The sequence below is a fragment of the Pipra filicauda genome, unplaced genomic scaffold, assembly GCF_003945595.2.
Source record: "Pipra filicauda isolate LSUMZ 115617 unplaced genomic scaffold, ASM394559v2 scaffold215_size1667880_pilon, whole genome shotgun sequence".
Taxonomy (NCBI): domain Eukaryota; kingdom Metazoa; phylum Chordata; class Aves; order Passeriformes; family Pipridae; genus Pipra; species Pipra filicauda.
The window spans coordinates 1,140,790-1,165,405 of NW_024104327.1; the positions used below are offsets into that span (position 1 = coordinate 1,140,790).

General features: G+C 42.8%; 1 protein-coding gene across 2 annotated transcripts in view; it reads right to left on the minus strand.

The window, feature by feature from the left end:
- ST8SIA5 (ST8 alpha-N-acetyl-neuraminide alpha-2,8-sialyltransferase 5) overlaps nt 1-18,441 on the minus strand; it is a 68,706-nt gene extending 50,265 nt beyond the window's left edge. Inside the window, exon 1 of one of the 2 annotated variants that reach the window (XM_027720003.2) lies at nt 18,372-18,441. The gene's annotated coding sequence lies outside the window, so the exon portion shown is untranslated. The remainder of the gene's footprint in view (nt 1-18,371) is intronic. The other variant, XM_027720006.2, reaches the window with a different exon arrangement.
- Nucleotides 18,442-24,616: the final 6,175 nt, after the last annotated feature.

The window sequence follows — 24,616 nt, forward strand, 5'->3', positions numbered from 1 at the left end:
AACAGCTAATTTGGCACCAGTCTGCTTGCTACCTGGGGAGGTGCCTGAATTAGAGGAAGTGTCCTGAAGATAACATATGGTCTGTACACTGGATATACATTGCATCACCTACTGAATCACAGCCAATTTCCTTCCAATTATGGGTCATATAGGGGGAAAAATGTCCCCATGCATAAAACATCCCTTTTTTATGCTGCTGACACCATCCCTGTGTGGAAAAGGAATGAAGTCTTCCCCAAAGGGATGTCATCTTCCTCTCACTGGTAGGGAGCTCTGATGCAGAGGCTTCCATGGCTGTAGTGCTGTACATTTACTATTGACAGTTCCTTTGCTAAAATGTATAGCCAAGTGCAAAACCAAGCTGGGCTCAATGCTAGGGAGAGCTTTGCTTTCCCAGGGGCATTTCCAGATTCCTAGAAAATACAGGAAGTTTAGTGTGGTTGTTACGATCCTGTTCAGGCTCACAACAACAACCCTGCAAATAGCTGGGAACAGTGGAAGCTCATTTGCTCTGCAGGGAAAAAGGCACAGGATGAAATTTCGTTTACAGGAATCATCTGCTAAAAGAATTACTTTGATTTTGGAGCACTGCATGGGAGTCTCAGATTTAGCGCCAAATCAAGAGGACTGAGATGTTGGTAGAACCACAGAGGAGTCCAAGGGTTTCCATGGCCAACAGCTGCTCTCAGAGTAGGAACATGATCCTGCCTCTATCCCAAGCAAGTCATAACTCCCACCTAGTTCATCAAAACCCTGTTTAAAACCTTCCATTGAAAGCCTGGAAAGTGCTGGAATCAGTGGCAGCCACTTTACAAGTTTAATGGCAGTTGAAAGTTTGATATTTCTTTTTGATGAAAACATTCCAGCATTAACACCACAATGAACAAATATTTCCCATGACCAGAATAAGGATCATACATCATCTAATGCCAAAAACCACAATTAATAATTCTTTCACTATTTTAACAATGCATTTTACAGCAAAAATAAAAATGTTAATCTGAAATATTAAAAAAAAATCTCTAGTGTGGCATATGAAGTCATTTGCAGAGACAACGGTTAATTTTCAGAGACAACATAGCAGATTTCGTAATAAGTTTTGCTTTTTCAGTGAGTAGCACTAATTAGAATGGGGGTAAATACGAAAAAGAAATTATCCCTCTGATTAATCAGCTAATTAAATACTTCAAAAATTTTACGCTACACTTATAATCAAGATGTAGAAGAGACCTATTATGGAAAATTATTTAGGAAAAGTTACCTTTGCCTTTTTATCTCAGTTCTGCATTGATTTTGTATTCGAAGGAATTAATTATGTTCCTCTCGAATTAACCATCAGCTTCAGTTCACATGACCTTTCAAGCAGCCCAGACACTCAGTTTTTGAACCCTTCCTCATGATGTCTGCCTACAGCACTGATAACATTCCTAACTACACACTGTAGCAACCAGCGTTGTCTTGGGTAGTCTGCCTGTTCACCTGAATTATTCCTCTACCCAAAGCCAATATTCAGACACATCCATGCTAGTCCATGCTTAGTTCAGTCCATGACAAAAATTATAAATTAAAAAAAAAAATAAATCTGGCTTCCATGATCTTCAAAAATCCCCATTCTTCATGAAACATATATTATTTTGCTCTTCTGTCACTGTGGAAATGCTCACTGGAATCTGGACAACCAACCCAAAGAACAGAAACCTCTATCCCTGCAGCAGTGTGACCAGGCACATCTTTCTTCCCGTCCTGTGACAGTGTGGATTCAACTTTTAAGCCCTGCACAGTGTCTGGTCTGACCTGCATGTGGCTACAGAGATGTCTGTTAACAAAACTGGACACCCTTTCAAATTCCTTCCTTTGGATCTCTGATCTGCCGTGAATCCCTGGGTCTTGATTACCTGTATTAGGGTAACAAATGAAGACCGTTCCTGGAACAGCTGGACACTGCTGCTGGGCATTAGCAGAGCCACTTCTTGCCACCAGCATTCATAACTTAAGCAGGCAAGAAGGGAAGGTGAGAGAGGGATTTATTAGACCCCTTGGCAGAGAGCAGGAATTGCAATTTAAGAAGCCGTGTTTGACAGCATGCAACTTGCTCAGCTTGCAAACACGTGCTGGGATGCAAAACCAAGGCAACCATAGTCCATTTGGGTGACAAACAAGCCTGGGAGTCTAAGGGGAGAGACGGACAGGCAGGTGGAGAAACTCATCCATGGACTGGGCCTGGATCACCCGTAACCTCTACCAGCAGCTTGAGGTTTGCTGGCTCTAAACATAAATATCACAGCACTGTCACAGGCAGTGCTGACATGGGCAGAGAGATGGAGGGCCACAGACAAACAGGTATTTAAGCATCTCCCTCCTCTTGAAATTTTGGGAGTTAGATGAAAATCCCTGTTCAGCTTTTGGCTGCGAGTGAGTTGTCTAGGCCTGTAATTCAAATGAGGACTTACAATGAGATCTTAAACTCAGCTGAAGCTTGGGTCAAGCCTGGGGATTGCCTGACCTGAACATGGCAGAGCGTTTGGGGAAGTTGCAGCTACCCAAGAGCCCCAGCATGAGCCTAAAAACCCTTCCCAGGCTGAAGGCAGGGGTCTGTGCCTTCCCTGCTCACACAGTCAGAGATGCCACGATCACAGCTGACGCACTTTTAAAAGCATCACTAATGAATGATTGTCTACTCTCATATCCTTCACAACAAAATGCCAAGAATAAACCTCATAGCTGAAGCTTTTTACAAGGGCCTGGAGTGACAGGAAAAAGAGGGATGGCTTCACATGGACAGAGGGCAGGGTTAGATGGGATATTGGGAAGAAATTCTTGACTGTGAGGGTGGTGAAGCCCTGGCACAGGTTGCCCAGAGAAAATGGGTCTGCCTCATCCCTGGAAGTGTCCAAGGCCAGCTTGGATGGGGCTTGGAGCAGCCTGGTCCAGTGGAAAGTGTCCCTGTCCATGGCAGGCGGTGGGACTGGGTGAGCTTTGAAGTCCCTTTCAACCCAAACCATCCTGAGATTTTATGATTTTATGATTCTATGATTTTGTGATTTTATGATATAATATTTGCTATATTCCACCCACTTCTCTCTAGCACAGGACCACTAGTACAGCCTCCTATCCATCAGACAGAAAGTATTTCACATTTATCCACAGTCTTCCGTAGTCATGTTGACCTTTTGCTGGAGAGCCTGCAACAGGTTATTCATTTAAATAGCTGAGTACAGTCAATTGCTTGTGGTTTTTCTTTAAGAACCTAAAGTGGGGAAGACAGAATGGTAGTTTATCCACAGCCAATATCAACCTCCAACACAGGGAGTTGCAACAGCATCTGGCCTACAGGATCCAGTGCTGTACCAGCAGATATTAAGGAAATGTCTCTGTCAGGGAGAGAGATACCCAGGAGAGCTCTCCTCTGAGGAGAGGGAAGCACAGCATGGCATTTAGCTAGATTAGGTTTTAGGGTGGTTTTTTTCAGAACGTTCACATCACCATCACCTTTATTTAAACTTCACTTTCAATCAGCTTTTTTATTTTCTTCCAGGTGTATCCAGCTGCTCCTCTGGAGCTAAGAAATTTGTGCATGGGTTTTCTTGCATGCACCGTGGGCTGGAAGGTATGTGGGAACTATAATTCAGTCACTTTAAATCACATGTAGCTGAAGTTTGAAAGGAAAATAATAATAAATGGTTCAGATTGTCAGGCTCGGTGCAATTCTCAATCAATTAAAGCTTATTTTAGCATCAGGGCAGTTTATTTTTATAATGTTCTCCTGGTATTTTGATGCTTTCATGTTACTGTGTAGCTAAAAGGTCTTGCTGGGAACAAATTAGTCTTGGTAAAGCATTTTCTGAAGTGCAATTTTAGTTCCTGTCATATGACAATAAATAATATCTACATGAGCAAGCAGCAGCAAGAAAATAGCTAGTGGCAGTGAGAGAGCAAGGCTTTGGGCCTGGGTAACAGAGGAAGATAAATCTGGGACTCAAACACAGCAAAACCATGGTTGTTTGAGTTCAGAGACTACCAAACTATTCTTCACTGCATACGACTTTCAAATGTGATTCAGTGTGTTGAGACATTCAACAGTGAAAACTCACCAATGAAGATATTCCTACTTGTTGCCTTTTTCATCATCTGTTTACAACTAAATATTGCGTCTGCACTTTTGATCTTCATTTTGTGATGTCATTTTGGCTCCCATTTCACGCACGTGGATGACACAGGAACACCCAAACCAGCATTCCCAGTCCTCCTTTGCAATCCATGCTGCACTTCACAAAACGAACCACTGTGTCAGATTACACTGAAAGTGTCACAGGTCCAAGAACTGGCTAACTGATAAGGAGAGCTCTTCCCTGATGTTACAACAAAAATCATAACCAATACTGTTAGTGGGTCCTTGCAGTCTGTGGAAGTAGCTGGCAAACAAGAACAGTGCTGTGAGTTCACCCTCGTTGGAATCACAGGTGAAACATTTGCTTAATAACAGGGGCAATAATCACACTAAATTGTACTTTTTTTTTCTCACTGTGACAAAGAGATTAGGGAGGATATATACTGTTGCATGCTGTCATTATAACCTGATTCAATTTTTGCTCTAAGTTTTAACAGGCAAAGAAATTAAAAGCAAGGTAGAAAGGGTATATGAAGAGTGACCCTTACCCTTTTTTAATTTACAGATTTCTAGACTCCCAGTTTCTCTTTATTTTCCTCCTTTAGGCCTGGGGACATCCCTCATAATACACTGTACCAGGTAGAGGTTTTCCACTGACTTTTCCCAGCTGGAAAAATTCATCATTTCTAATACAAAGCAATAGGAAACTTAGGGCCTTTCAGTACAGCACAGCACAGTCATCTAATTCCCTCAGACAGCTCATGCTCAGGTGCTATGCTCTCTCCTTGGATACCACTACAGCTTTGCCTTGACAATCCAAGGAAGTTGTAGCTGAGGTCTACGCACAGAGCATCCATTTCTCTGGGGAAAGGAAGGACAAACCTTTTTCCTCAGCATTGCTCCTTCCAAATGATGAAGCAGAACTAGCTTGCACTTCAAAAATCAGTGTTTTCACAACAAACATCGTGCTGTGGCACATGATCTAATCTGGATGGTCACCAGCTCCACAGGAATACACACCTTGCTCCAGGCCATGCACCTGGCAAATCCCTGCAAGTTCTGACCAGCCCTACACTTAGATTCACCAGCTGCTGCCTGGAGCCAGCACATCACCCCTCCCTAAAATACACAAAAAAGCCATTAACTCAGCATTTCATAACCACTGCCCTTCCTTGCAATCTCCACCCTCCCATCATGGCATGTCTGTGCTCCAGAATTTAATGTGTTCCTGTTAGAAGTATTATCTTCTCAGCAGCTAGTGAAAAGTTACAGAGCTACAAAAAAGTTGCAGTTCAATATCCACCCTGGCTGATTTCAAACTACAGCTCCAAGTGCTTCGTTCCCCATTGGTTTAAATAGGTTTCTAATGTTACATGTAAGAGCTTCGATTAAAAAATTGTTAACAATTTTGTTATTTTTGCAGAACTATCCACTCCTTTTTTTAACATAACACCTTAAACTTTCTCCCAGTACTCCAAAAGCCAAGTTCATCCTAATCCTCGTTCAAGGGGGGACACGAGCTCTATCCTCAGCTGATTAGCTGAAGGTTTGGTTTCAGAGCTCCGTATTTTACCAGGCTTTCTTCATGACTGCAGGCAGAGCTGCACCACAGTGCTGAGATCTCCAAGCTGGCTCGGGAAGGCAAAAAGACACTTCTGCAACAGTGCGGCTGCTTTCAGCACTTGAACTGTGATTTCTGCATGGTGGGGAGAAGTCAGCTCACCTCACACTCCACGTGCAGTGCAGGCGAGTATCTTTGCCCTCCTTGGCATCTCTTCCCTCATTTCTGAACCAGCAATCGTAGCATTTCTCAGCCTTGCAGCTGTATTGCAGGAGTAACAAGGACAACTTTCCAATTACTTCATATGGCAAAAAAAAGCTCCTCTGCCTTTTAACCTATGATTTTATCACTCTGAGGACCACAAGAGCAGGATCCATCTGAATGGGCACAGGACTCACTTCCCCAAGCAATTCCATCTTTTACATCCCCCTAGATCATGTAAGACAGACAAAATCATACATAGCAGTTAGGTGAGCTTTAGTCAACACACTCTATGGAGAAAACAGTTCTTTTAATCCCAAGGGATCTCAAAGATGTGTCAAACAAATCACATCCTAAAAGTGCCTTTGTCTTTCCTGACTATAATGGGAGTTTGGGATGACCAGTACAGTTGCAGGTGGGATGGCAAGAGGGCCAAGTGTGAAAATAGCATGGAAACAAGTTGATGTCAAGTAAATAACATAAAAGAGTTGAGTTATGATTGTTTTCCCCTTAATAGTTAATCCCCGGAAAGTGCCTATATTATATCAAGTGAAGTTGTCGCAGAAAATCACATTTCCTGCAGACTTATACCACAGAAGGGGGACAAAGCCACAGCATTTCACCTGACTATACTCTGGCCCTCTTATTTCTCTCTCATAGCTACTGTAGATGATCATCAGCAAATGAATAAAACATACTTTCATGCGAATGGAACAACATGTGCCAGCTTTGCTACTGGCATTCTGTCCACATGAATAGCACTCCCCTTTGCTAACCCTTCTTCCCACTTCTATTATTAACCCTCCTCTCACAGACAGAAGGAAGACAAGGTAAATCTGGGATGTTTCTTTCTCCCCCAGTAACATTAAGAAATGGTCTGGGATGCGTAGAGGCCGGGATTTACATTTCCAGACAAGGTAAGAGAATCAGATACTTTGTAATACCATTTCTCATAGAACTGAAAGAATTTCAAAAGCAACAATAGTAAAATAATTTGAAACTGTTAAAAGGAAATGCCCAGTTACATGGCATGTAGCTTTTGGAACTTCCTGCCTCAACCCAAAGTCCTTACTGTGCTTCAAAAACTCCTTTGATGACCCATGCAAAGGGTAAGAGCATTGACAGATTCACAGGCTGGGTACAAACACTCCAGAACCACTTTGTGAGCCACTGAGACCTTGCTCTGCTTGGCTATTCTGTAATCATCTGCCAGGAAGGTGGGAGATAGGGACAGCTTGCATGACCTGAAGCATTTATTATTCAACATTTCCTTATTTTCATGCTCTTCACTAACATGCCTGACCTCCAGGTCACCCCACAGGGATGACAGGGAGTGATGACAGGAATATAAAATGAAAAAAATACTCATGTTTGCATAATTCGGCCCCTGGAAGAAGTCTTAGAGTGAAATTGAAGAATCTAGAGATTATTAAGAGACTCTTTCGTGGTTTTTAGGTTATGTTTCACCCTTTGGCCATGTCACTTGCCTACAGAATAAATAACACCTGCTATGGCAATAACAAATACAGCTTACTGGGGGCAGAGCTCCTGGTGTACTTCTTTATTTGCTAAGAACAATTCAAGAAAAGGAATTTGAATGCCTGCAAAGAAACCTTCACTTGCTGCACCATTTGCAGGGTAGCAGAGAAACCCTCAAACAACAAGCAGCCAATGACTGGGTAAATGCCAGATTTCACTGAATTGTGCCAGGGACGTATTTGGCCATGTATTTTTTGTTTGTACATCCCCCATAAAGTTGAATCATCAGGCAAATTCTGCTTAATCAGAATCTAAGCCAGTACATGCTGAAATCAATGGGAGGCAATCTTGATTTCCAAGGGAGGGAGCAGAATCTAAATCACTTTATTATCAATTCAAACTTTTTTTCTTTTTTTTCTTTTTTTTTTTTTTTTTGTTTCTTTTTTTTTTTTTTTTTCTTTTTTTTTTTATGTTCTTACAGCAAAATGTATTGCTCAAGTGGTTTTAACCCATCCCTGCTACCACCAGTAATAGAGATCCTTAATCCAGCAACTGGCCAAGCACCCACAAGCTTTTAAAGCCCTAGGGAGAGCTTACAGCAACCCTGGGAAGCATCCAATATCACGCTGGACTGATAAACAGAATAGCTATTTCAAGCTCTTTTTCCCTATTTGTTACCATGCTGGATAAAAAGGCATTAACTAATTATTTTAATTGCACTTTTTGTAGTATTTCTCATGGGACCTGGACTGCAGCTGCCTCAGCTTGATTCCCATCTGGCTGGGGGATGGGAAGCTATTATAAAATGTGCTTTCCCCAGAATGAACAGGGCTTTCTGCTGCAGCTGTCTTTGTGGAGGTGGTGGAGCTATTGGAAACAGGTGTGTTGTACATAAATGCTCCCTGGCTTGAAAGTACCTGATGGACTCCAGCAGGAAAACTTCAATCAGCTTCATGGGAATCAAACCCAGCCAAACTCCCACCCCACCTTTTTTAGTGGGGAGGCAAACACACAACCATTACTTTAAAAAGAACGAATGCACCTTTGTGGGACTGATGCCTTGAAAAAGGTGGTTATGGATTTTCAACACGAATTTTCTTAGTTTCTGAGGGCAAAATGTTCACAGCTTTTTGGAAGAGTCATGATCTCACAGGTGATGGATTACCTGCAACAAGATTCAGATCACTTTTGGAAAAATAAGCTCTTAGGAATGGAGCAAAGGAAAACACCCCCACAGAAACCTGAATAATCAAGTACAATTGGCAGCAAGCGTAGAAGAGAGGTTGCCTTCTTTAGGAGACATTTTTTAGTGCAGGTGAGTTCCTGCTTGGCTCCAAGTGACGTTGTCGTGTTTTCCCTACTCCTGTTCCTGTTTCAGGCCTTGTGAAAGGCTCTCTTGGAATCTCAAACCCCACATGTCCCTGACTCATTTTTGCTTGGGCTACAGTCTTTTACAAAGGTGCTCTGTGACAACTAAGAGGGGAGGTAATCAGGATTTTCATCCCAATTTCCTCCCAGGTTTCATCCCAAAATCCTGCTTGGGTTAAAGATGAGCTACATCACATAAAGGTCACCGAGTTGGGTGTCAGGCATTCCCAGGAGCTGGTCAGATCCTCTTCTCCAGAAGTTCCACAGCAACATCATCTCCTGAACATGCTGCTCGGCACCTCTTTGTTCTCAACTCTTTCAGGGAGGGTAGAGGGTGGCAATTCCCCCCTCATACACAGAACGGGATAGCCAGAAGTGGGCATCACTACTTCCCCGTGTCTGACGTTAGGGAGTTAACTTTTCCCCACTGTGTTATTTTAGTTCATTTTCGGGAAAAAAAAAAATAACAGATGTACCCAGGGACCAGGAAAGGAGCTTTGGGAAACATTTCTGTTTTTTCACTAAACAAATTCTGACAAGCCGAACATCCAAAGTACAACAGCTCCCTTCCCCTCTCTGACCTTTGCCTCCCAGCTTGGGGAGGTTGTCAAAGGCCTCTTCTCCTCCTCTCACATTTTCTGCGTCTGCAGCCTGGTCTGTGCATTTGCTTGAAAGATACCCTGGGGTGAAATAGCATCTCCTGATTTGGAAGAGACTGAATTATATAATTATTTTGTATTTTGGGTACAGATAAGGTTTTCTTTGACTCTCCTACATCCGTGCAACTGGTTAATGAAAGTGCAGCATCTGGTCTAATAGACCCTAATTAAAAAGAAAAAAAAAATATGATTTTCTCAAACACTTCCAACTAGGTGTTCCAGACTACATTATTTTATGGAAAAGTTCACGGTGTGCTGGGGCAGAATGGTGTTTTAATGGCTGAAGAAAACATGAAGCTGCAGCCTTAAAAGCACTACAACCTGGCTTAAGCTGGAATACAAATGGAAAAATCACACCTGTCCTGTTCTCATCTACCTGTGTCTGCTCTTGCCCTGCTCCTTCTCTTGCACAGCATTAGTGTTGCCATGGGTTTTTCATGATTAACAGAGAGGTAATCCAGTTTAGAATAAACCCAGAAGAAAAACAATTTAGAAAGGTTAGCTTCCCAGCACACAAACAGACCCCAGAACAACAGAAGAAGGGATGCTAGAGAGGAAGATAGAGATGAAGGAGTGAGAAGATTGGACTCTTCTGTCAGCTGAAAGTGTTTGCAAAATGATGGCCTGAAAAAGTGACTTGTGGCATTTTCAAGCAAGCCCTGCTGAATCTTTGGACAGCACAGTGTCACGTCTCTATCACATCTCTCTATTTTTGCACGGCACAGGCTGATTTTCCAACGAAACCACCCCATCCAAGCAGGCAGGAAGATAAAGATGTTTCACTCAGGTGGCCGGGACAGAAAGCCCAAGAGCCATGCGGAGATGGAGGATTTCGACCAGAGGAGAGCTGCTGCCTCACCCTGTGACACCTCAGGAGAAGGGCTTGGCCTCTGTTTGCCTCAGTTAGGAGAGCTGGTGGGGAGGGACATGCGGGTGCTGTGGCTGAGCTGGATGTTGCGTAACCGAGCTGGATGTTGTGTAGCTGCTCATGGGCAATTATGTCCAAAGTCACAGCAGTGATGCTAGAAAGCTCCAGGCATCTCCACCAGATTTTGCTGGCCATTAATCCAGCAGAAGGCTGCTAATGGCATCTGATCACTTTCCTTTGCGCTACTGCTATTTAAGGCCACTCTGAAGGGCACAAACTCTTCCCTATTATACAATGCAAGACTCGGACAAAATAATAACCCTGGGCTTCAGAGAATGAGTGCTCAAAATGACAATAAACTAACAAGATGTGAAGTTTATTTTTTAAGTCTCCAGCCATGGAACTGAAAAGGAATAAACTCTTGAAAAGCAAGGATCTCCGATGATAAATGAAATTTCACCTAGTTAGAGTGGATGAAGAATTCATCCACGACACTTCCACTACTAAAAGGCTTTAAAACAACACTCTGGTTATGAACCATACCCACTGCAAAGCTGTACTGCACTGCAGCTCCACCCAGCATCCCTGCACATGGAGAAGTGCACAACATCCACCAGGAAATTCGTAACATGCCAGTGTGTAGCAAAGATTTTCAATATGGGTCAGAGAGGGATGTGCTTGCTCAGGAAAAAGGGCATCCAGCACTGTTCCCTCACTTCATCCATGCACAAAATGCTCCTGGAGCAAGTCCAGTGGAGCTTGACAGAGATTGGGAAGGGAGTGGAGCATCTCCCTGACAAGGAAAGGCTGAGGGAACTGGGGCTCTTCAGCCTCAAGAGGAGACACTGAGAGGAGACCTCACGTCTGTCAGTGCCTGCAGGGAGGGGGCAGAGGATGGACCAGGCTCTGCTCGGGGTGGGGGGTTCAGCAATGGGACAAGAGGAATGGGCACAAACTGATGCCCAGGAATTTCCACCTGAACATGAAAAAGATCTTCTTTGCTGTGCAGTGACCGAGCACTGAACAGGCTACTCAGACAAGATGTGGAGTTTCCCTCACCGGGAATAATCCAGAACCATCTGGACACAATCCTGTGCCACATGCTCTGCAATGGCCCTCCAGGAGCAGGGGACCAGATGACTCACTGCGGTTCCTTCCAGCCTGAACCATTTGGGATTTCTGTGAAAGAGAGGACCAGACCCATCAGCCCCAGCTGGGCAAATTTTCAACACCTGAAGATGGTATCAAGCTTAAGAGTCTTTCCAGTTTTGGGGTGATAGCTTTTAGTGTGCTATGCAATGGCCAGCCCTGAGTATGGCACATTATTGTAGTTTGTCCCTTCCAGAAAAGGTCACTGTCTGATTTGAAAAGGACTCACACAACAACCTGGAGCCACTGACTTTGACTATTGCTCAGATGTTGGTCTAATATGGGAGGGTAACAGACAAAGCTTTCTCAGAATCTGGAGAGTCATCTATCACAAGCAAAAACAGAGCCAAGCTATTGAGAGAGGCAAGGACTTTGCTTATCTTGACACCCAGGCAGCTCCTTCCAGCCCCGAGGAAAGAGGTCATCTGACTCAGAAAGGATGGTGAGCACCACCACACGGGTTAGTTAATAAGAGATGTTGCTTCACTGCAGATAAAGACAGTGATGTTGAAATTGTGTCACTCGGCATGTGACACTGCCTGCCTTCCTATCTGTCCCCAGGGTCTAATCTACAATCCCAGTATGATCCCTCCTGCCCTGCATAAGGAAAACTCCAGGGGGGAAGGTGTAAGAGGCTGGGAGGGTACTTGGAATCAGAGGCACAAACTCAGTGACATGAACCAGCCAGACTGAAAAATCCCCCATCCTACGGAACCACTCCACTACAGGACAAGGTTAGGAACAACGGCTCAGCTCTGTCCAGACCTCCTAAAAACACACTGAAAACACATTTTAAATCACCTAAAAAATGGTGGGTTTTATACAGGCTAGTGAATATCTAGAGGGAAAACTAACCAGCTTGTATAGCGAGTCAAACACAATTTTTCATTTGGCTTGCAATCAAAAGAAGATGAAATTATGTACCAAATCCTACCTGCACAAGTACACGGGACAGCAGTGTAGTTGAGAGCAAAATTTGATTGGAAAAAAAAGGAGTGAACTGACCATTTCAATCCCTGCTGTAAGCATTCCTGATTAACGCCAGCTGATAGTTTTAGAATAGCAGGTCTGAGGATTAAAGTCTTATGTAGGCTGAAAACACTACGTCACATCTCTAAAATTACTTTTCTTTCTTTCTTTCTTTCTTCATTTAATACTCTGCATTCTCTTAGGATCAATTGTTAGGTCCTCATTCACTAATGGGAAACCACCTCAAATCTAGTTATTATTTAGGGTTACTCACTCACTCTCAGAGCCTTCTGTAAGAGATTGTGCCTCCAACTGTGCTTCATCATATTTTTTCATTTGTACTCTTCAAATGCTACCGTAATGGTTTCCCTGGGAACCAATGGAACGTCCTACATGTAGATTAATGAGAACTACAAGCCCTGTTCTTGTTTTACACTGATAATTCTTAACACAAAATAGTAATGCAAAGTCCATTCACTCAAATATTTTAACTGTAAATAACACAGTAGACTTTCAGACTACCATCTGACTAAAAGAAATTGCATTAAAAAAAAATGTACTCAGCTCCTTAATTTCATGATCCCAATGTCCTCTCTTTACATGTTCAGCTTCCAAAGGTCAGGCACTAGCCTGCTTTACCTGTCTTTGCTCTGTTTACTGCAAATAGTAGAAACTACATTTTTTGGATATCACATTTTACAAAAAGATTCTTTTTAAAAAAGAAGTGACAGAGAAAATATCTGATTAACACTCAATCTTGATAGCATTAAAGACATATTCTGTGGTTTTTTCTGAACTGAAGTTTTTAAAAAATTAAATACAGCTTCCTTTCTGGAAGAAAAGTGTCCTGGGCCTGCTCAGAACATGCGTGTGGTGCATAAAAACCCAGAATTTGTCTGATTGAATGTTAGCGCTCTTGGTGATAATCTGTAGAAAAGCTGTTCAGCAGACAACTGATATGACCAGCAGATGAAAAAGGGCACCTCCAAAGAAAGTTCCATTTCTTTTTCAGGTAGGTACTGAGGCAAATCAGCCCTTGGGTGTGCTCCTCTCTCCCCACTGACTTCAGAAAGTGCTTAAATGACTAATTTAGATGTGACCAGCAGGTCAAGGGAGGAGATTCTCCCCCTCTACTCTGCCCTAGTGAGCCTACACCTAGAGTGCTGAATCCAGGTCTGGGATCCTCAGCACAAGGAAGATGTGGGAACCTGTTGTAGCAGGCCCAGAGGAGGCCATGGAGATGCTCCAAGAGCTGGAGCTCCTCTGCTGTGAAGGTAGGCTGGGAGAGATGGGGGTGTTCACATGGAGAAGAGAAGGCTCCAGGGACACCTTACTGTGGCCTTCTAGTGCTTAAAGGGGGATTATAAAAAGTATGGAGAGCAACTTTTTACAAGGGCAGAGTGTGATCAGAAAAGAGGAAAGGTTTTAAACTAAAAGGGGAGAGATTTGGATCAGATGTTAGGAGGAAGTTCTATCTCAGTTTTGCTGTAAGGCAGCAAGAGCTGTGTTCTAATCATGGAATCACAGAATGGTTTTGATTGGAAGGGACCTTAAAGCTCATCTCATTTCACCCCCTGCCATGGGCAGGGACACCTTCCACTGTCCCAGGTTGCTCCAAGCCCCATCCAACCTGGCCTTGGGCACTTCCAGGGATGGGGCAGCCACAGCTTCTCTGGGCAACCTGTGCCAGGGCCTCACCACCCTCACAGCCAATGATTTCTGCCTAATATCCCCACCTGCCATGGCCAGGGACAATTTATTGAAGGTTGTAACTTCTGGAAATTCTCTGTTCCTACATTCCCCTGGGAGAAAGGTCTACCCTAAACTGTGGCAGTCTGCTCAGGGAAGTTCCAAGGAAATTCCACAGTTTCTCCTAGCAACCTCTTGTAATGTTCAATGAATGCTCCCACAAGTCCACTTAATAACTTTGCCTTGAAATTCTACAAAACTTTATTAATCTGTTTCAGGACAGATTTTCTTTTCTCTCTATCTATGTAATGCTGCCAAAAAATAATCAACAGTGAAAATCTCATATAAAAAAATAATTCAGTATGTGGCCCAGAAAATCTGGTGAGTTTTGAGGCCCAGGACCACAAGCAATTTGCTTTCAGACCTAACTGAAGCCATTTTTTTCCTTTGTCAGATAAAGAAAAGTGCTGTAGATGGTATTCATTTACCTAACTAATAACACCTCTCATTTTGTTCTAAGCCTTAAGAGATATCAAAAGCTGAAATGAAAAGAAGCAGGAGCCATGCCACTTTTGCTGAGCTTAAACTGTTTTGCAAGTAACAACACTATTGGTTTTCTGGTGATTTTAATCCCAGGCCAGAAGCCACCAGAAGATGTGGATTGCTCCAACATACAACACAGCAATATTTTTTTGGTTTCACCATAAACAATACAAACTTCTTGAGAAACAGATCTACTGAGGTGTGAACTGGTATTTTTATTATTAGCTGTCTAAGTGTGAAGTGTATCAGTTTCAGCTGCAGGTCTAGAAAGCTGCCCATTGCTAAGAAATTCCACCAGCTGTTGTCTTATTTCCAAAATTTAGTTACCCATTGAACTTGAGGTTCTTGGTCTATATATGGTTACCTTTACATGAACAAGTACAAAGGCACTGAAACTGAATGATACTCACTTTTCAGAACAGAATGTTGCAAGCTTGAAATGTCATACACTGCATCATTTAATCAAGGATAGACAAAAGCCCCTTACTAGGATGCTGAAAGGTATTTCAGAATTGAAATACTAAAAGTAACTGTAAAATGATCATGACTGAAATATAAGAAAGGTCTTTAACAGAGAAGACAGCAGTTAAAAGTTTGGGAACTACTACAGAATATTGACTCCTTGCTGGGATCACGTGGAAAATACAGTCCCTCCAACAAAGATGATCACACGCAATTTGTACTTGTAAAATCACTTGTAAGATATTGACAGGAGCAGCAGCAAAACAGAACTGATAACTGAGCACACAGTTCTCACACTGCCAGTAAAAACAGGCCAGCAGCTATTTCCTTCTCAGATCTCAAGTTGGGATATATATAACTGAGTTCACAAACTGGAACTGCTGATTGGCCCAGTCTTAGAGCTCCAAAAAGTGGCATTTTGCTAAAACCACATGAGTAGCTAAGAATGCAGAAATGCTGCCTGTGGTTAAACTTGCCACACAGAAGGGTTCTCTTCTAACTTAAAGGGCAAAGACAGTAGTGTGAAATTTCACTTCAGAGGTTGTACTTCCCCTTCTGTTCCTGAAAAAGGGAGGTGGAAGCTCCTCAGTGATTCTTCATCCTCATTTGTAAGCCCAGAGAGACACAGCGAGATTTATTAGTGAGCTCTTTTTTTTTATTTTTTTACTAATTAAAGCTAATTTTCCTAACAGAGACTGTATTGACAGTTATAATCAATAACTTTAAATATTTTACTACGTGTCTTAATACCCAAACAGCAAGAATCACACTCCTGAGAGTTTTGTAAGGCAAATGCATCCCAATTCTTTAGAGAATCATTGCAAAGTTAATAAATGAACACCAAGGGTTAGAACTGACGATGATGAGCAAAGGCAATAAAAAGTAATTTTCTCGGTCTATGACTCTGAGCCCCATTAGAGCAATTTACCTGTCCTGCATCACCTCCTCTGGCACCCTCTTTCCCAGAAATGAACTATTGATTACATCTCCAGTCTGTCACTTTCTGTGACCTAGTAAGCCTCCCACATCCCAATTTAAAAAATAGTTTCCAAGTAAAAACTGGTCTGAAAAGGAGATAGAGGTAAAATTACCAAACTGATGCTCAGAGAACTCAACAAAAAGGGATTCTAATTTAATCCTATACCAATATTGTCTATAGTACCAAAGCTCTAGACAGGTAAGCTTGAGCTGTAAAAGCCACCTGGCAACTTTACTAGAGCTTAAGGTTGTCCCTTTCTTCATGCGTGGCCCCCCAGGTGTCATCCAGAGTATCCTATCTTCCCATTTTTCCAAGTTTTCTTTCCCATGCAAATTCTGGAGGTCTGAGTCTGCATGTACTCCATCATATTCAGCATAGTCAGGGATAGATCTGCAGCTATCACATAACCTTTTAATGAAAATTCCCTGGATCTTGGGCAACTGATGTTATATAAATGCAAGTACTGGCTATTCCCATTTTCTCGCTTTTCTTGACAAGAGGACACTGCTGTTTTTCAATACTTCAGAAACATACTTGTGCCTGAAACATGAAGTGGACTCCTAAAAATAAGTTATAATTACAGTAAACATAATAACAGCCAAGAACAAAATCACTCTGCAAAGACAGAGACTCAGATTTGCAGGAAACCAACACTGGTGGTCAAAAACACCTGTAATCCTTAAATGCCTTAGTCCAAAATAGTTGCAGTCTTTCAAAACTATGATTCATACACATATTGATATGTTTTAGAAATATTAGAGTTATTCTCGAAACAGGTGTAGGTGCTTCTGTACACTGACCTGAACCAAGCTTATTTAGGCCCTGTCCAAAATTTGGATCATCTTTGAGCAAAAAACTGAGTTGTTTGGTTACTGTTAATTTAAAATATTACGCCTAATGACTCCATCAAATCCCCCATTCTCATATACCTGTGGAAAAGTCTTTTGAGAAGGGAGTTAAGTGCATAACCATCCTGGCCTCCTGCCAAAGAGTGCTGAGCACAGGACTGGTGTGTGGCTGGAGAGTCATTGAGATCTTCAAAACATAGGTGCTGCATCATCCCTCTGGAGTGCAGTTAATTCCAGCTACTGCAGCCTGTGTTTGTGATAGCTGTTTTTTACCCATGAAATGAGCTGCATTTTCTCTGTTGGTGTTTGTCTGATCTGGTCTGTCATTTTTTTTTTTTCTGGAGTCTTGGCTTTTATCTGTTTTCTCTCTTCTGTGATGCCTCAGCATCTCTTGAAAACCTGGCATGTAATTAGAGCGTGTAATGCCAGAGAGGTGCAGTGCTGCCATCAGCCTCCCCTGGATGTGATGGAAAAATTCATTATTGCTGCCTCTCAGCATACTGGTGGATAGTGGATACTAGATCCTAGATAAGACATTTACTTGAAACCAGGAAACAAAACCCTAAATCTCTCTCTTCAAGGGCAGAGCCAGTGTCACAATTGTAGGGTCAGATGCCAAGAGAGAGGTTTCTTTTTCTCCCATTCCCACCCACACACAGGATGATGTGCCCTGTTATTTTAGTTTGAGGGGGTCCTGTGTGACCTACAGCCTCAGCAAATGCCCTGATCACTCATCCCTAAAAGCTCATGCTCGTGCTCGAATGAATGTTCGTTTGATTAACTCGGCAGCATCTGCACAATGCTCAGATACCATTTAGGTAGCACAGGAGAAAACACCCTCCAACCCCACAGAAGTCAAGTTGAGGCAAATCATCTCTGAGTCAGATTTAATAGGACTTAATTTGACTTCTGATTTGTTTACACTCATCACACAGTCAGTTTCCACTATGATCCCTCTTTATATCCTGCTTCTGCAATCTCACACCATTCTCTTAACACACGAAAATACAATCAGAACTATTTAAATACTCCAAGATTTTTTGGCGACTCTGTTCCCTGCAGGTGTTAACAGCTTGCTAACAGACCTAAAGGAAGCGATCTAAAGTAAACATGAAGTTCAGCAGCTAATTGCAGGAGATCTTTATCTTTCAATCCCCCCTCCCGTAAAGCGCATCCATCTTACGGATGTGACATACCTGTCTCTGAACTCTCTTTTTTTTCCCCCATACAAATGTACTTCGAAAAGAAAAATCACCAATTGAAAACTAATTCTTTTGTGTTTGGAGTTGATTCACAGTTTTTAACAAGGCTTTTAGACTAAGGTAGATCACTAGATTCCCTGTAAAGCCTTGCACGAGTGAACAGAAACGTGCTGAGGAGAGAACAGCACACACCATCTGCAAGGAATCCAGCCAGACCAGGAGAGCAGCAGCAACCAGACGTTCTGCACTCCAATTGCCCCTTATTTTACTGCGATTGCTTATTTACCTTCTACAAATGCTGAGGCTGCCCTCCTATTCTGCCAGACCGCCCCTTTCTCCCAGTTTCTCCTCCACTGCCACTCATGGACTCCTGCTTCTCTCGCTCTTTGGATCGCGGGCTGTCCCCCTTTTTCACCTCCCCGAAGCATCCAGATCCAGCCTTCACCTCTGCATCACAGGCAGCTTCCACCAATGCTGGGTTTCAGTTTCCTCCTGATGTCAAGCTTCAGCCCAGCCCACGGCTCTTGCATCATGAGCCGGAAAACCCTCCTATGCTCCAGACTTTTGTGAGGGATTTTTGCAGGGAAGCAGCAGTTTTATTCACCCTGTAATTTATGCCCAACTTCTTTTGCAGCTTTGCTTTCTTATGTGACAAGAAACAGCTGTTTGTGTTGGGGGAAGCCTTTTTCTTGAGCTAAATCCATGCCTTTTCTGGAAACAGATCTTTCAGTTGCTCCAGTGGCGCTGAAATCCCCCGAAGTCAATAAAACTTCTCTAAGGAGTGTTTTTACCATCAAGCTTTATTTTCAAATCTGCAAGAAACATTGAGACAGTCTTTAGAGGGGCTTATTTATCTTAAAATATGAACATGATTCTAAATCTAAAATCCTAAATCCATGCAATTTTTTATAGGTATGAGTGCTGAAATGTAAAAAAAAAAAAGAAAAGAAAAAAGGGAGCAGGAGACTTATTACTGGCATAATGTTTAGTTAAATGCTGAATCCACAGGGTAATCCTGCAAACTGGCTCAAGAGTAACTTGACTCAATCACTGACCTGTTGGGGCCACTCACGTTGAGTACAGTGGTAACACAAAACAGCTTCAAATTTGCAGAATCTGGGGTATCATCTTAATATCTGAGTGAGGCCAGGACTGCCTGCTACTGTCTGTTTAACACACAGCACAAAGCAGCTTTCTGCTCCTGCTAAAAGCCTCCGGGTAGAACTCCAGTGAGACTGAACAATAACAGCAGATTGCTGATGGCTTCTGGAGCAGCATTCCTGCCTTATCAACTCTCCATCAAATTTTACAGCGCAAATCACATCTGAAGTTTTAAAGCTGGGTAGATGTGCGAGCTTGATTAGGGACACTCATATAGAAAAGAAGTTACAAGAAGCTGCATTGCAGGACTTCTCCATTTCTGGTACAATTCTGTACCAGATCTCTGTAATTCTCTCATAACTTAGGAGTTTACTTGGCATTCCCACTTAAAAAGTGCTTTCCCCAAGCTCTGAACAACTCACTCTTTTTAAAATAAACCCGCACTAAATCTAGAGTTTAACTCAGTGAAATTAATGACTTTACCATGTTCCAACTTTCCCATCGGCAGTCTAGAACTCCCAAAGCAGATACATTTGCAGGATTCCCTAGGATAAATGGGGATAGGAGGGATAAAATATTTCTCTGCCACTCAAGTATGCCTCTGATGGAGAAGTGTTGGTGGTCATAAGTAGCTCCCAGCACCTTAGTCCTCACAATACACTCGGAGTCCTACAGTTTATGGGAATGTTGCTCAGAACTTCTCATGAAAGAGCCGGCTTTTTATCAGAATTGTTGAATGTTTTGTGATTTTTTTTTTTTTAAATCAGAATTGTGAATGTTTGCTATATATGCTTCTCCCTGTGCTTTTATTTTTTTACAGTGCTCCCACTCACAGAAATATGACTTCACTCTTGATTTACCACCATCACCAGACAACAGTGGGCTGGCAGGAGATGGACAGAAAGGATTATAAGCTCCTCAGGGTGACATTTCTGCATTTTTTTCAGAATTTTGTTTCATCCCACGGAAGAGGCAGTAGAAAGAAAGAGTTGACAACGTTTTCATCCGATCCTAAGGATCAAGCAGAAACGGCAAGTTCAGACTAAGCATCCCAGCAGTGGCTTTTCACAGAGAGTTGTATCTCAGGGAAACAAAGCAGATCAAAAGGCATTGACGTTAAAAATGTTTTAAAAGTGCATGCACACTGAAGAGATCTGGTGCGTAAGAGGAGTGACAAGATGAGGTCCTACTGCTATTGTTATCAACACAGCAGTGTCCACTGACACCTTTAGAAAACCTTGCTACCTTCTTTTGGTCTGGTTGTGGAGCAGTACCCTGACCACAGAGGAAAAGCATTAAAACACAAAATACAATAAAATTAAAAACTCAGCGCATGGGCACTGCTAATAGAGCACACACTTGCTGTCAAAGCAAGATGATGCTGCCATTTTGCTGCTAATGTCACAAATGACATTCCCATAAATGTTGCCAACTCTGCTCTGCTCAACATTTGGGAAGTAAGAGCGAGGTTTTTTGTGAGGAACACAGCAATGACGCTGATGAAACCCAAATCCTTCAGTCAGTATATGCAGGTGTCAACAAGGGCCCTGCAGCAGGGCAGGTAAACAAAGGAATGGATGCTCCACGTGCCACTAACAAGAGGTGATACCCACAAGTCACTGCTGGGAAGCACAACTCGGATTCCACTTTATAACAGAATCTGCAATATTTGTTTAGCATTCACTTTGCATGAGTTTGTTCGCATTACTTTGCATTTTCATCTTCCAGGGACAACAGGTATGAAGGAGATAAGGTGAGAAAAGCAAAGGAAGAGAGATGGAAGCACAGCTAGTTTTCAGAAGTGTAGTCAACAGTTCAGTATTCCAGCCCTGTCACTTACAGCCGTACTACAACCACGCTGCAAAGCTGGCCTTGATTACAGCCTTGCCCAAACATGCATTCGCAGCTTGCTTTCAGCCACGCTGGCAGACACATCTTCAGGTTGTAAACACCCCTGTTTGGATACCACAATGCAGAAATGCAGTGTAGACATGCCTTCAGTGCAGGGAACCTTGTGAATGGTCAGTTTTTCTGCAAGGGAATTTGTGCAGATAGAAATCACAGGGGTCAAAAGCCTAATAGGATTTTTAAAATGGACTGGACAATGCAAATACCCACAGTTATGATAGAGATATGATCTCTAGAGATAACAATGATATATTTTAGGAGACTAAAACCCTTCTCCAGCTTTGGAATAGAAGCCAACCATGAAACTGCTTATGATCACAGATGAACTTCCCTGCACAGGTTTCTTATTTCAAAACTGCCAAGTGCCCAAGATTTATGCCTTTTTCCTCGGAAGCCACAAGCAACAGCCTCACTCAGAAACTGCACTGTATGCTGAAATAAGATACTGAAACAAATATAACCTCTCCTGCTTTTTTCTATGATCTCTGATTTCACACCTATCCGAAGCATTTCATCACATTCCTCAGAAATTAAGGCCCTGGAGATGTGAAGCTCACAATGCAGTCCTAGACATGCATGGCCAAGCACAGGAGACCAGGATGACAGGAACTCGGGTTTTGCTAACACTTCTGTGGCATCATGCCCCAAAGAGTGTGCTGAGAAACTTAAACAATAAACAATAAATCCTGAAATGCAATACTTTCCATGCAATCACCTCCAAGGCCAGGAAGGAAGTCCTGAGACCAAGCCAGCTGCACGTCTGCATTGTTGCAGGGGAACAAAAATTGGCTGAGGACCACCTCTGTTTTTCTTTGAAGCTGCCAGTGCTTCAAGACAAGGAGAGATTCCCTTGCCTGGCATTTCAGGGTCCTAAGGTTTCCATAAAGGCTGTTGAAATCCAAGCCTCTTCAACACTATAAAAGTGGTTCAAACAATGAGTGAGAAAATTTTTCATACCTCTTCTCTCTTTCTTGTGAGATTTTTTTCTGAAGTGGGACCTGATCTAATAGGTAGTTTAGAAAACAGAGGAGCACTCTATTCCTAGGCACAAACAGAACAGTTAAATATATATTAGAACAGTCATGTTTGCCAGAGAAGACAAGAGAAGGAAAATTCACAGTCAGAGCTGGAATGTTATTGTACCATATGCTTTCCCACAGCCAAGCACAACAGGGTCCCTGCACAGTCCTTGCTTTACTGCACCCTGTTGTATTTCCACCTGGAAAGACATATGGCAGTGCCTAGGACAGAAAATGTTCCTTTTTCTTTTTCTTTTTTTCTTTTTCTTTTTCTTTTTCTTTTTCTTTTTCTTTTTCTTTTTCTTTTTCTTTTTCTTTTTCTTTTTCTTTTCCTTTTTCTTTTTCTTTTCTTTTTCTTTTTCTTTTTCTTTTTCTTTTTCTTTTTCTTTTTCTTTTTCTTTTTCTTTTCTTTTCCTTTTCCTTTTCCTTTTCTTTCTTTTCCCTTTTCCTTTCCTTTTCCTTTTTTTTTTTCTTATTCTTTTTCTTATTCTTCTTCTTTTTCTTTTTTCTTTTTTCTTTTTTTTTTCTCTGATGTAAATGTTATTTCCCAGCTTTGTAGGAACATTTGATTATGACACATGCTCAGGCCAAGGATAAAAAATGTTCCTGTCTGTTCCCACTAATGACAAAACCCAGTCCATCGACCTGTTGGAATTACAACCAAATGAAAATTTGAAAGAATGGCTTGGATGCTACTTTGTCTCATGCGTCACTGACAAAATTGCCTCCTCTGCAGGAACCTGATGCCTCACAGTTACAGCAGGGACACTAAAAAGTACAAATTTTGTTTTTTAGCTCTCAGGGTACACTGTGGGAGATAAAAATCATCCTTCTGCTTATAAAATGAAAAACACTGCTTTGTAGAGAACTGACCATGAACAGATATTCAGCACCACCACAGTCGCTTTTACCCTGATTACAGTCAGTTTTACAATGCCATTTTTTACTGTGAGAACATTCATCATTATAGCAAACTGCTTATGACTGCTGCTGGGTGAAGGAAGTAGTTATTCCAGAAGATGGCAGTCCCTATAATAATAAGAGACTACACAAAAAGCTCTTATAACTACCCTATCATCAGAAATATGTTAACAGTGGTGTTATTGCATCAGTAATGCTTTTTACCCTTTTTCACAGTAGCTTTAAGAGAGGTATGTTGGATCACTTCTGCTGGAAGAGGGCTATACTTCAAAAAATAAAAACAGTTGATTACTACAAGCCTCACCACCCCACACCACCATTGGGTATAACGGGAAGGTGGTGAAGCTCTGGATTTGCTTCACCAGCCTGGATTAATATGACAATTGTGGAGGGTGATTCCATCCTCCTTTAGTGAGGATGCCCCTCCTCTGGCCACCCCAAACTGCAGCTTATCCCTGTGCCTCAAAGGGGCACATGTGCCTTGGAAGGCTGTAGCCAGACATTGAGTTTGAGTGCCCCAGGCAGCTGATCCAACCGGGCTTTCAAGTGACAGCTCCTCCAGCCCAGATTTGAAAGTGCTAGCAGTGTTTTTACCAATGTATCACAGAATCAATTAGGTTGGATCTCCAAGACCATCAAGTCCAACCAGTGCCCGACCCCCAACTGGTCCCCCAGCCCAGAGCACTGAGTGCCACGTCCAGGCTTTCCTTGGGCACCTCCAGGGATGGGGACTCCACCACCTCCCTGGGCAGCCCCTTCCAATGCCTGATCACCCTTTCCAGGAAGAAATTCCTCCTTATGTCCAATTTAAACCTCCCCTGGCGCAACTGGAGGCCGTTTCCTCTTTTCCTATCCCTTGTTCCCTGGCAGCAGAGCCCGATCCCCCTCAGCTCCCCCCTCCTGTCAGGGAGTTGCAGAGCCAGAAGGTCCCCCCTGAGCCTCCTTTTCCCCAGGATGAGCCCCCCCAGCTCCCTCAGCTGCTCCTGCTGCTCCAGCCCCTTCCCAGCTCCGTTCCCTTCCCTGCACACGCTCCAGCCCCTCAGTGGGGGGCTGGAGTCCAGTCCCTGGATTGAGGGGCTGTGTCTGCTGGGCCTGGCTCAAGCTGGGAGCTTTCAGTCTTAATCAGTTCATTTCCTGAGTAATAAAGATCCACAGATTCCTCAGATACTCCAAACCCCTGTACCCGAGGGTTCACCGGAGGCTGCTTGTTCCCGGTGGAGCACCTTGGAACGTGTTTGCTCCTGCCTGGGCTCTGCTCAGGGTGCACCCACAGCCGCTGCCCCTCGGCCTACACCGTCTCCTTCAATCAGTTTCAGAACGCATCCTGCTCACAGATAAACAGATGTGACCTTTCCAGTGCAATTTGGCAGATGTTCTCAATGTACCAAAGTTACCACAAAGCTGAGTGGTAGCCCTTATTTAATTCACCGCAGAAAATCTGCCTGCGTCCTTCCTGAAGCAGAAAAACCCTTAATTCCTTATGCTTTCCTTTCCTTTTCATTCTGGTTTTTTTTGCAGCCAGAATTGAACGAACAAACACTACAGCTAATCTTTTTTGAATCTTTGATAAAATATAACCAGT